Genomic DNA, 10,982 nt, shown 5'->3' with positions numbered 1-10,982 from the left:
AAAGAGTTAAATAACTATTGCATCCTGTCCAAAGGGGAATGGGATTAAAGAGACGGAGAAACTTGAAATGGTCTGAATTCCCTCATGCTCTTTCTCGGAACGCGCAGTAGGATGTGCTCTAAGAGCTGAGGGCACATAATGTGGCCATGAAGGAGTTTGTACAGAAAAATGATATCAACTCTGATACGACGGCAGTGAAGAGAAGGAAGATTCAGTTGGGCGCTCCTGGTAGAGCGAGAGGAGGAAGTTGCGCAACGAAAACGATAATGAAATATCCGTAAAAAGTTTGTTTCTACTCTGTCAACCTTGTCCAAGTTCGATTTGCAAGTGGCATTACAAACAACCAACGTGTACTCCAAGAGCGGCAAGCATATGGACAGGTACAGTTTAAAGAACGGAAGTGGAGTACGGAACTCTCTTGAAAGTCTGCAAACGAATCCCAGTGTGCGCATTGCCCGCTGAGAAATGCGCTTAGTTTGAGAGGAGAAGCTGAGGGTGCTGTCAAAAAGTACACCAAGGTCATTAATTTCATAAACCCTGTCCAACCGCACAGAATTCAAAGAATAATGGTAGAGAAAGCTATGTGTTTTACGAGTAAAGGAGACAACCCTAGTTTTGGAAGAATTGAGGGTAAGTGGATTCTTCGCTCACCAATCAGAAAAAGCAGATATGTCCGATTGCAACAACAAGCAATCTTGAAAAGAATGTAATACCTTGAATAGTTTTATATCATCAGCATAAAGAAGAAACGAGGAATTCTTGATCGCCGAGGAAACATCGTTAATAAACACGGAGAAGAGAAGCGGGCCTAGTACAGAACCCTGAGAAACTCCACTGGTTGGTTGCAGGGTAAACGAAAGAAGTCTGTCCATTGACACTGACAAAGCAGAAGCGATCAAGGAGATAGTTGCGTAGGAGGGCTACGAGTGAGACGTCGACGCCAGAGAGTAGAAGCTTTTCAAGAAGTAGTGAGTGAGTAACAACGTCGAAAGCTTTGCTCATATCACAGTACATAGTGTCAACCTGACCCCTCTGAAGGACTGCTGCAGAGGCATACGTCATAAACGTGACTAGGTTGGTAGAAGTAGAGCGACCCGACATGAAGCCATGTTAATTCGGTACTATGATATGTTTGAGATGGAAGGAAAGTACGTTGTGAAAAGCTAATCGAAAAGCTTAGAGGTTGCACATAGAAGAGAAATCAACGATAATTGGAAACATCAAATTTGTTTCCAGACTTGAAGACAGGAGACACGCGTGCCATTTTCCACACGCGAGGAAAGGCAGCATTTTTTAAACAATTATTAAATATAGCAGTCAGTACTGGGACAAAGATATAACTGAAGGCTTTTATTATGGCGGCTGGAATGCTATCAGGTCCAGGAGACAAAGATGGTCTCAGACGCTTAAGACTCTCAGTTATCAACTCCTCGTCAAAGAGAATGGGATTAGATAGTGCACCAGATGGGAGGCAAACGGAATCACAACGTGGATGTTTGTAAACGGAGGAAGAATGTTGGGCAAAATTGTCTGCAACATCCCGAATTTCCGAACCCTGAGAGTCAACTAAGCTTATACTCAAATCTGATTTAATGGAACGCTTGCGAACGTAACGCCAGAACTGACTAGGATGATTTGAGGCACTCCTCTCTAAAAACTCAAGATAGGAGTCGTAGACCCGCTTGTATAAGCGTTTGCAAAGAGAACGCAAGCGGCGAAACTCATCTGCCCAATTGTGAAACCCAGGGCGTTTCGCTTTAAGATGGGCCCGTTCCTTATGTTTTAACGCCGTTATTAGTTCCTTTGAAAACCAGGAAAAGTACTTCCTACGCGTAGGAGTATGCAAAGGTATGTACCGACGCATACCATCAAGAACTATTTCAGTGAAGCGACTGACTTGTCCGTCTGAATCATTAATGTCATTTAAAAGGGACCAGTCGACGGAAGAGAAGAAATTGAAAAGACCGACATAATCACCACATGCATACGCGAAACGGGGCGAATTGCTCACCCGATCTGAATTAGTAGAAGGTCAGGCATAATAATAATATTAAGTCAATTTTTTCAGTCAATTTTTATTTAATGTGCGCAGTAACAAGCTTATGGTCTTTGTGCTGCAGCACATATACGAACAAAAAAAATGCACACGCAAGCTTTACACACACAGAAGACAAAAGAATAAATAACTAATGCATAAAGTGCACTTTAGACAAAATGAGTCAAGGAGAGAATGAAACCAACGAGTATAGCTTGTTTTGTGGAGCACGCCACACAAACATGCAGCCCCCCCCCCCCACACACACAGATCAGTTCAGTTCAGTCGTTCAGTCGTGTCCGACACTTCGTGACCATATGGACCATATCACGCAACGCTTTCCGGTCTCTCACTATTTTGCTAACATCACATAACCTCCTCTGCAGCGTGTCGAGGATGCCATCTACCCATCGCGTTCGCTGCCTACCCCTTCTCCGGTGACCCTCAACATTTCCCAACATCAATTCTTTCTTTAGCGACTCCTCTCGTCTCATCAGATGACCAAAGTAGCTGAGCTTTAACTTTAGAATTTGACCTTCCAATGAGCAGTCAGGGTTTATGGTCGACAATATCGACTGATTTGATCTTCTGGCAGTCCAAACAACTCTAAAGGATCTCCGCCGGCCCCACATTTCAAACCCGTCAATTCGTCGGCGGTCAGCCTTCTTCAAAGTCCAACTATCGCATCCATACATCAGAACTGGAAAGACCATAGCACGAGTTATACGGATCTTGGTTGGCAGACTAATGTCTCTGCTCCTTACTAGGCGGTCAAGGCTAGCCATGGCTCTCTTTCCCAGAAGCAGGGGTCTCCTAATTTCATGGCTGCAGTCTCCTTCCGGGGTAATCTTGGAGCCCAAGAAGAGAAAATCTGTCACAGCTTCCACTTCTTGTCCATTGATGCTACAGGACTTTTTAGGGCAAGCCGCCATGATCTTTGTCTTTTTAATGTTCAGTTTCAGCCCAAACTTCTCACTCTCTTCTTGTACGCGCATCAGAAGTCTCTTCAGTTCCTCTTCACTTTCTGCAATTAAATTGGTATCATCCGCAAATCTAAGGTTGTTGATACATTTTCTAGCAATCTTCACTCCAGCTGAAGACTCATCCAGACCGGCCTTCCTCATGATGCAATCAGCATATAAGTTAAATAGGCAGGGCGACAGTATGCAGCCTTGTCTCACTCCTTTCTCAATCCGAAACCAATAAGTGAGACCATGCCTAGTTCGGACAGTGGCCTCTTGCCCTACATTCAGGTTCCTGGGGAGACAGATGAGGTGAATCGGAACTCCCATCTCTTGGAGAGCTTGCCACAATCTGCTGTGATCTATGCAGTCAAAAGCTTTTGCATAATCAATAAAGCAGAAGTAGATGGCTTTCTGGAACTCTCTTGCCTTTTCCATGATCCAGCGAAGGTTGGCAATCTGGTCTCTAGTTCCTCTGCCCTTTGCGAAACCCAGCTTGCACATCCGGAAGCTCCCGATCCACATACTGCTGCAGCCTACCTTGGAGGAGTTTCAACATCACCTTGCTAGCATGCGAAATAAGGTCGATACCCCTCCCCTCCCCGCACACACACACAAACGATAGAAAAAATTTACAAAGAACTATCGTTGACTATGGTAATATAGAAACATGAAGAAGACAAACAACCATTCTACCCAGGCAGCACCAGCCATCAGCACAATATAGGAGATTGATTGGGGATTACTGGCTCACAAGTGGCCCTATGGTGCCAATTAGCTACCAATAATGTGCAGCCGTGCTATAACATAATCAATATTGGCTTAGTGAACTTCACCCATATCCGTTATTGGCACTCAACCGGCTTAACGCGGTCAATAATGCCCATGCATATTGAACAGCTTGCCATTATTGTATACACAATGAGACAACCTGGTCATTATTGGCCAACCAGCGACAATGGTTTGCCAATATCTTCCACACCATGGTATAACCTCGTAAATATTGTCTGGTCAATGACAACGGCTTCTCAATATTGAATTTATCTAGGCATACAGTGGTCGATAATGTCCAACCAACTTTGGCGGCTTCTTAATATTGTAATATCTTGGTTTCTACTGGTCGATATTGTTTAATCAGCCTCGATGGCTGGCCAGCATTGCACATATCTTGGCATAGGTTGCGCAATAATGTTCTGCCAATACGGCTGTCTTGTTAACATTAAATATATATTGACATGCATTGGTCAATATTGTTATGACAGTCATACTGGCCTGCCAACAATGTATACAAATCAGCTTATAGTGGTCAATATTTTTGATGGACTGTGATGGCTAACCAGCATTGGACATATCATGGCATAGCTTGGTTAATATTGTCCGGCCATTATGGTTGTCTTGTTAACATTGAATATATCTTGTCATGCATAGGTCAATATTGCCCCACCAGCTTTGGTGGCATTTCAACATTGCATATATCTTGGTTTATAGTGGTCAATATTGTGTAATGAGCTTTGATGGCTGGCCAGCATTGCACATATGGCATAAATTGGTTAATATTGTCTGGCCATTATAGTTGTCTTGTCAGCTATAAATAAATCTTGGCATATATTGGTCAATAGTGACCCGCCTATCATGGCGGCCTGCCAACAATGTATACAGATTGCATTATATTGTTCATTATTGTTCGATGGACTGTGATGGCTAGCCAGCATTGCACCCTAATGGCATGGGTTGGGCAATAATGTTCTGCCAATATGGATGGCTTGTTAACATGAAATATATCTTGACATAGATTGGTCAATATTGTCCCATCAGATTTGGTGGCATTCCAGTATTGTATATATCATGGTCTCTAGTAGTCAATATTGTCTAACGAGCTTTGATGGCTGGTCACCATTGCAGATATCAGGCGGCGGCGGTGCTAAAAAAACAGTAGAAGCAGCTCTGACCGACACAGACCTTTTTCAATGTGCATGTATTCCAATATTACAGTGGGTTTGGTCTAATTTTGTCTCAACTAAATTTTTCGCTGGCCCGGGCATCAGTGTACGTTCAACTGTAGAAGATGTTCATACGCCATACGTAATTTGGGCCACCATATATATAATGTTTTTTTGGGATTAATGTACAGATTGTCTTAAAATTGACTGAGCTGACCACACAAAATGCACAGAAGCGCCCATCACAGAAAACATAGAATATATTTTTCTGAATATATTTTCCGTGATTCATTAATTGTTGCGGATGACCTGCGATTATATTTGACAATTTTGGTAGAGTACTCTTTTATTTACGATTTTAGGCACTATAATTGTTATATAAACTTCTGCATATAATATCTTCGAGACATTTCCTGCAGTCTAGAGGGCCGGATGTCGATCACGCGTGGACGTAGCCAACACAGATAGTGTTCCAAACTTTAGCCAAGTATTGAAAAAATTCTGACAGCACGGGAAAACTACACTGCAGAAATTTGCGAAGGCGAGATTAATGCTGCTGTATACGGTGCATCACGTATCATATTGTTATCAACTAAAAGCAGCGGCATTACCATTGATACTGTCATCATTGTCATTATCACTAATTGCAGCGTCATTCTCGTCGCTATAATCACGGTAGACAAGGAGAATTACATATAGTGCTAGTTTCGCGATCCAGGGTTTAGCGCAGTTGGTTAAAGTGCTAGTTAGGCTAGGAGTCCGATTCCCGGTGGACACGATTCCTTTTTCTGATCTCGTCAAACCAGGATGATTGAAAGTGATAGACACATCAGTGCACAGATCCTGAACACATCTCGGCAACAACTCTCGCGCATGGGATTTCGTTCCATGGGCCAATATATACGCATATGAGTGCACAAGCATACGCACACGCTCGAGCACACATCTGACAAGCAAAAGTTTAATATATTCGTGTCCGCAAAAAAGCTCCTACGCAGTCAAGAAACGCAAGGTACTCAAATGCAAAGAACGCAACAGAACGTGTGAGTCGCTTGAACAAACACCAGTGGCTACGTTTGGATAGTAAACGCAGAAACGATCGAATATATCCTGTGAATCCACATCCTGTAAACGATTGTCCATGATTGGAAACAAGCACGCGTAGCATCATTATTTCCGCCTTTTTTTACGCGATAGAAAGAAACCCTACATATGTTAAAGCGATAGCAGAGGTGCGAGAGATCGATCGCGCTTGCCAAACACGCACTGCATGATTCGCCATTATGCTAGCGGTTTCCGGCATTCAGCATCAGCACCGACTATACCACGCCTCAGTACTAGCTGTTCTTATAGACAGATATGTCGGGCTGCTTTCAAGGCCTTCGAGATATAATACCTACTAAGAACAAATTTGCATCTTATTCCTGTACTCTTTAGCGCTCGCTGTGAGCTTCAGCAACAGACAGATAAAGACTGAACGACTTTAGCCATCGGTGTAGCAGCGCATAAAATATTTCAACTCAAAGAAAAAATACAAGTAACATATATTCTACGCTATGTCTAGCTAATTCACTTGACAAGAAAAGAAATCTGAACTGTACTGGAATGGTTCGTATTCTAATGCGACGTAAATAGCACACTGCCAAAACGTTGTGTGCATGTGGAAGATAATAAAAAATAATCAACAGCACTACATGTGGCAAGGCAAACGAAAAAAATAAAAATTTAAAACAATTACCTACAGTGCAATGAATGCGCGCTCATGTGTCGCCAGCAGATATGGTAACAAAATTGAAACTGCATAATAACGATGCTCTCTATGGAAGTTATTTTTATTCAAAAGCTGCAATACATGGCTCATAATGCTGCATTTGACTACAGCTTTTGACAGCGTTTTCCTAAGCACCGATCAGAAACTATTCTTCAGGCATTCTATGCCTTATTATCCAACCATATAATCACCGCACCGAAGGCGTTTCCCTCCAGAGAACTAAACAATTCTATCCCATCGTGTCAACCAGGTAGCTAATGACAATTCATATATATTAAAAGTAATGCGAGTGCGTTTTTTAGGCAGTTTTGGGGCATTTTTAGAGAACACCACTCTCGAAGAATTTAACACATGATTGAGAATTAGGTTTCCTCTCTGTAATATTCTGCCGCTTTGACAAGCGCAGCGTCCGCGGGCTGAAAGATGATTTTACCGCGCTTCTTTCTGACGACTACACCTTGTCCCAAGTTCGTAGATATAGTTTCAATGTTGACCCTTGCTTTCTTTCTATTCTTTGTTTACTGCCAATTTAGTTCTTCAGATCTTAGCTCGTCGAGTATTTTGTATTTCTTGCTGCTTTATGTGCCCACGCTTAGTTCTATGCGGAATTTTTTCTTGCTCTAAACGTCGACCTGATTTGAAAAAAAAAATAAAACTGAATAACATGAGAATTTTAACCTTGAAGTACCCGTAGTTATGGTTGTTTTCGCTTTTCTTTTCCTTAATAGGAATACAGCAAGTATACGGGCTTCTGCATCGCTCAGTTGCGCATGATGACGTTTCAAGAGCACTCCGTCATGAACCTGTGTGCCATCTTTAGTAAAAAAATATGTCCATTTGTTCGAACCAAGAACAATTCCGTGAAAACTGAAGATTGTTTTACGTATGTGATTATTACTTAAACGCATAGGTGAAACGCCTTTCGCATTAACCAAAAAAAATGTAGCGAAATTATCACGCCACTGAAAACGTTACCCAGCCAGCAGCCGAGGCGACCAAATAGCTCCGAACGCACTTCTGGTTGTTTTAGCGAAGCCGAGGGCAAAACTCTGCGCATTCCTCCTCACAAGCTTGGCGCGAAGAACATATGGTTTCCATTCTCTCGTCCTTTCGTCGCCTCTCCGCCCGAGGGCCTTGACTAAAGCAATTTTCCGAACCGCTTTCAACTTAACGTCCTTTTCAAGCCTTTTCAAGCAGTCATCGAGAAGGGACAGAAACCTTCACTGCCCTTTCTTTCCTCCCGGCTAGGCATGCGTTGCTCACAATGCCCCCCACTCTACTCCCCCGCACTCTTCCCTTCCTTCCCGCCAACTTCTTCTTCGTCTAGGATCTGTGGGATATTCTTAAGGGGGGGGGAGGATACCGGACGCGGGTTATGCCGGCCTAATGTCGCGGCGGCACTCTTTTCTCCGGACACCAAGAGTGCCGCCGCGAATTAAGGCCGGCATAACCCGTGTCTGGTATCCCCCCCCCCCCCCCCGAGAATAACCCAAAGACCCCTACCTACCTACCTTGGCGTCCGGGGGAAGGGGAGATGGGACGTAAGGAGTGGTGGAGGGAAGCCAACTTTCCTGGCTGGCAGCCTTCTGCGCTGGCGCGGTCCTACGGGACCTCTTTCATTTCTCTCACCGCCTTTCGAGCTTTATGCCTTCTCTTTAGACAGATCTCAAGCAAAAAAAAAAAGAAAAGAGAGAAAGAGAGAGATAGAAAACACAACGACCCTTCTGCCCCTTTCCAACCGTGCTTCGAAACTCGACACAAGCGGTTGATTCAGAGGTGTCCGACCGGCCACACAATCCCCACCCGCTCGAGCTGCTCGAGCTCCGGCAGCTTTGGACAACAGAACCGAAAACCCAAGCCTTGTGAAAGTTCCCATTCGTTTTAATGACCATGCCTGAAAGAGGATATCTGTGAGTACCACCAGCATTTTAAGTTGTTTGTTCATAACTGAACTGAGCTTTCTGAGATTATTTCTTGCTTTGTCTCGTTGTAAGATCGCTACTTTTTCTTACCAGGTGTAATAAAGCATCAGATCACTGGGATGTACTTTGCGTGGCAACATTCATTTTGGATTGCTGCAACTGAGGTCTGCGAATCTGCGCTAGCCTTACGGTAGGATACCTTTTTTTGCATGATTTAGTGCTGTATGTTGTCAGCCTTGATCATCATGTCAATAACCGATATGCTTGCATGAACGGAAAGCCATTTATTTCGACCGCACCACGCCAGTCAATTCTGAACTGTATTTTCAGCGCACAATTTTGTATGTATAAACTCTGGTCACAACGACTAAATTTACGGCGCAGACATGGCCCATTTGTATTGCGAAAGAAAAATGTGGCCCTGTAAAACATGATGCGTGTTTTGTGTGATTTTCAGGTTACAACTTCATCGCGCGTGTTGTGTCTCTGAAGTGATCAATTTCTTTTACATACTATATTCAAAACTCATGGTTAAGTTGAGCTTTATGCAACATGATTTTTAGTTGCAAGCGAATATTTAATATTGTAATTTGCCGTTATGAATGAGCGTTTGGAATGGTCTAAACGACTTGTAGCTTATTCACGTGTTTGATCTTTCTCCTGCGCTAATCTCGAGTAGTTGAAGTGTCATAAAATAGCCAGCAGGTGCAGTTTTACTATCACTTGTAGAAAACTAAAATCGTCCGGAAAGATCTGCCGACTCACTTATTCTTACTGCTAAATTTGATTATTTGCGAAAATAATAAAAAAATCTTTTCGTTCAAAAATGCACTTATCCACAATTATAGATTGTTATATCGCGCAGAAAAAAGGGGCTTGCTTTAAACATGACTCGTTATCTTCTAGGTGCAAGAGCTTCTACTGTCCGCGCGAAGAACTCTATGAAAAAAAAGTTCTGAAAAGGAGATTCTTATTTACAGTTGCTACCATAGTTCTTATACTTTACCACACGTACAAACTTCTTTCCACAACAAACGTGATGCTAAGCTACGGATTTCTTTATTTTTTCAATTTGAGCATATTATACAAACCCCAAAAAATCTGCGCAGTACGTTGTTTTGGCTGCAGCTTTGACAGATTTTAAAATGTTCTGTTTGCAGTAATTATGCGATGTACACTAATCTAAGCAGCCGCGGTCGGAGTGCGGCTGCCATTTTTTGCGTCTCTTTTTTCTTTTGTAGTTTCTTTTAGTTCTTGCGGCAATCTACCCTAACGAACTATTCAAAGGAAAGCTATTGATTTGAAGCATGCAGTTATGACGACGTCTTTCTTTTACAGGTGTTCGATCACAAAGGCACTACAATAGAAGGGGGCAAGCACTTACTACCGTTTAACGAATAGATAACGGCAAATATCATTTTGTTTGATGTTTCAAGCGTCAACAACACATCCACATGGGAAGCCGTGCCCTGCCAGATGTCGCAACCAATGTAACCAAGTTTATATGGCCAGCCTCACCGAGTATGCAGCTTATTTCAACCTGAGTAAACCACACAAGAAAGTTGTCTGAGGGCCAACAGGTGGTGCTTTATTTTGCATTTTTACTCCACGGTCTAGCTGCACTTGCACTTTCCAAACGTTTTCTCTCTTAATGGGATTTATGAATGTTGCTTTTATTTCCAGGTGCCATCTGCGAAAGGAAATACATTGTTATGCACGCTGCTCAAGTCCATATCTTTAAAGGCTGCTGGGAGCTGCTGCCCCTACAACCAACCACAAAAGAAGCTGCGATGAACTCAGCGCCTTCCTCCAACCTGGGACCTGAGAACACCTTGCCAAGGGGCGCAAAAACAGGAGGAGCACTGAAGTCTAATTTCCATGCCATGTAACCCATGCGCACCTAATAAATCACCATGCGATGAACCTTTCAGCTGTATTATTTTCTGTGCATGGTTATTATCAGCATGCTTTATTTCAATAAAAAGCTACATGAAAACATCAGCACTGCATACGCATGCGATGGCTTTGTAGTTGCCTATTAGCCATAGCACGAAACAGCAACTATCTGTAGTACTGATTATTGAAACATTCAGCACTATAATGCGCCGGATTGCCAATTGCTGTGGCTGGATGCCAATAATGCAAAACCACTAGGCAAGATTGGATTGGAAATATTGTGTAGCCGATAAATCTGGCTGGATGCCAGTTGTGAATATCAGTGAATAAGCATAGAAACAAGATATTGGATGGCCAGTTAGCTTGGCGGGATAGCCGTGATATAACAACCAGTGAGTGAGCTTGGGTGGAAGATATTGAGTAGCCATTGAGTGCCATTGAATGCCAGTAAACAAG

The sequence above is a fragment of the Amblyomma maculatum genome, chromosome 5 (assembly GCF_055883805.1).
Source record: "Amblyomma maculatum isolate TAMU_Amacu chromosome 5, ASM5588380v1, whole genome shotgun sequence".
NCBI lineage: Eukaryota > Metazoa > Arthropoda > Arachnida > Ixodida > Ixodidae > Amblyomma > Amblyomma maculatum.
This window is presented reverse-complemented; position numbering follows the sequence as displayed.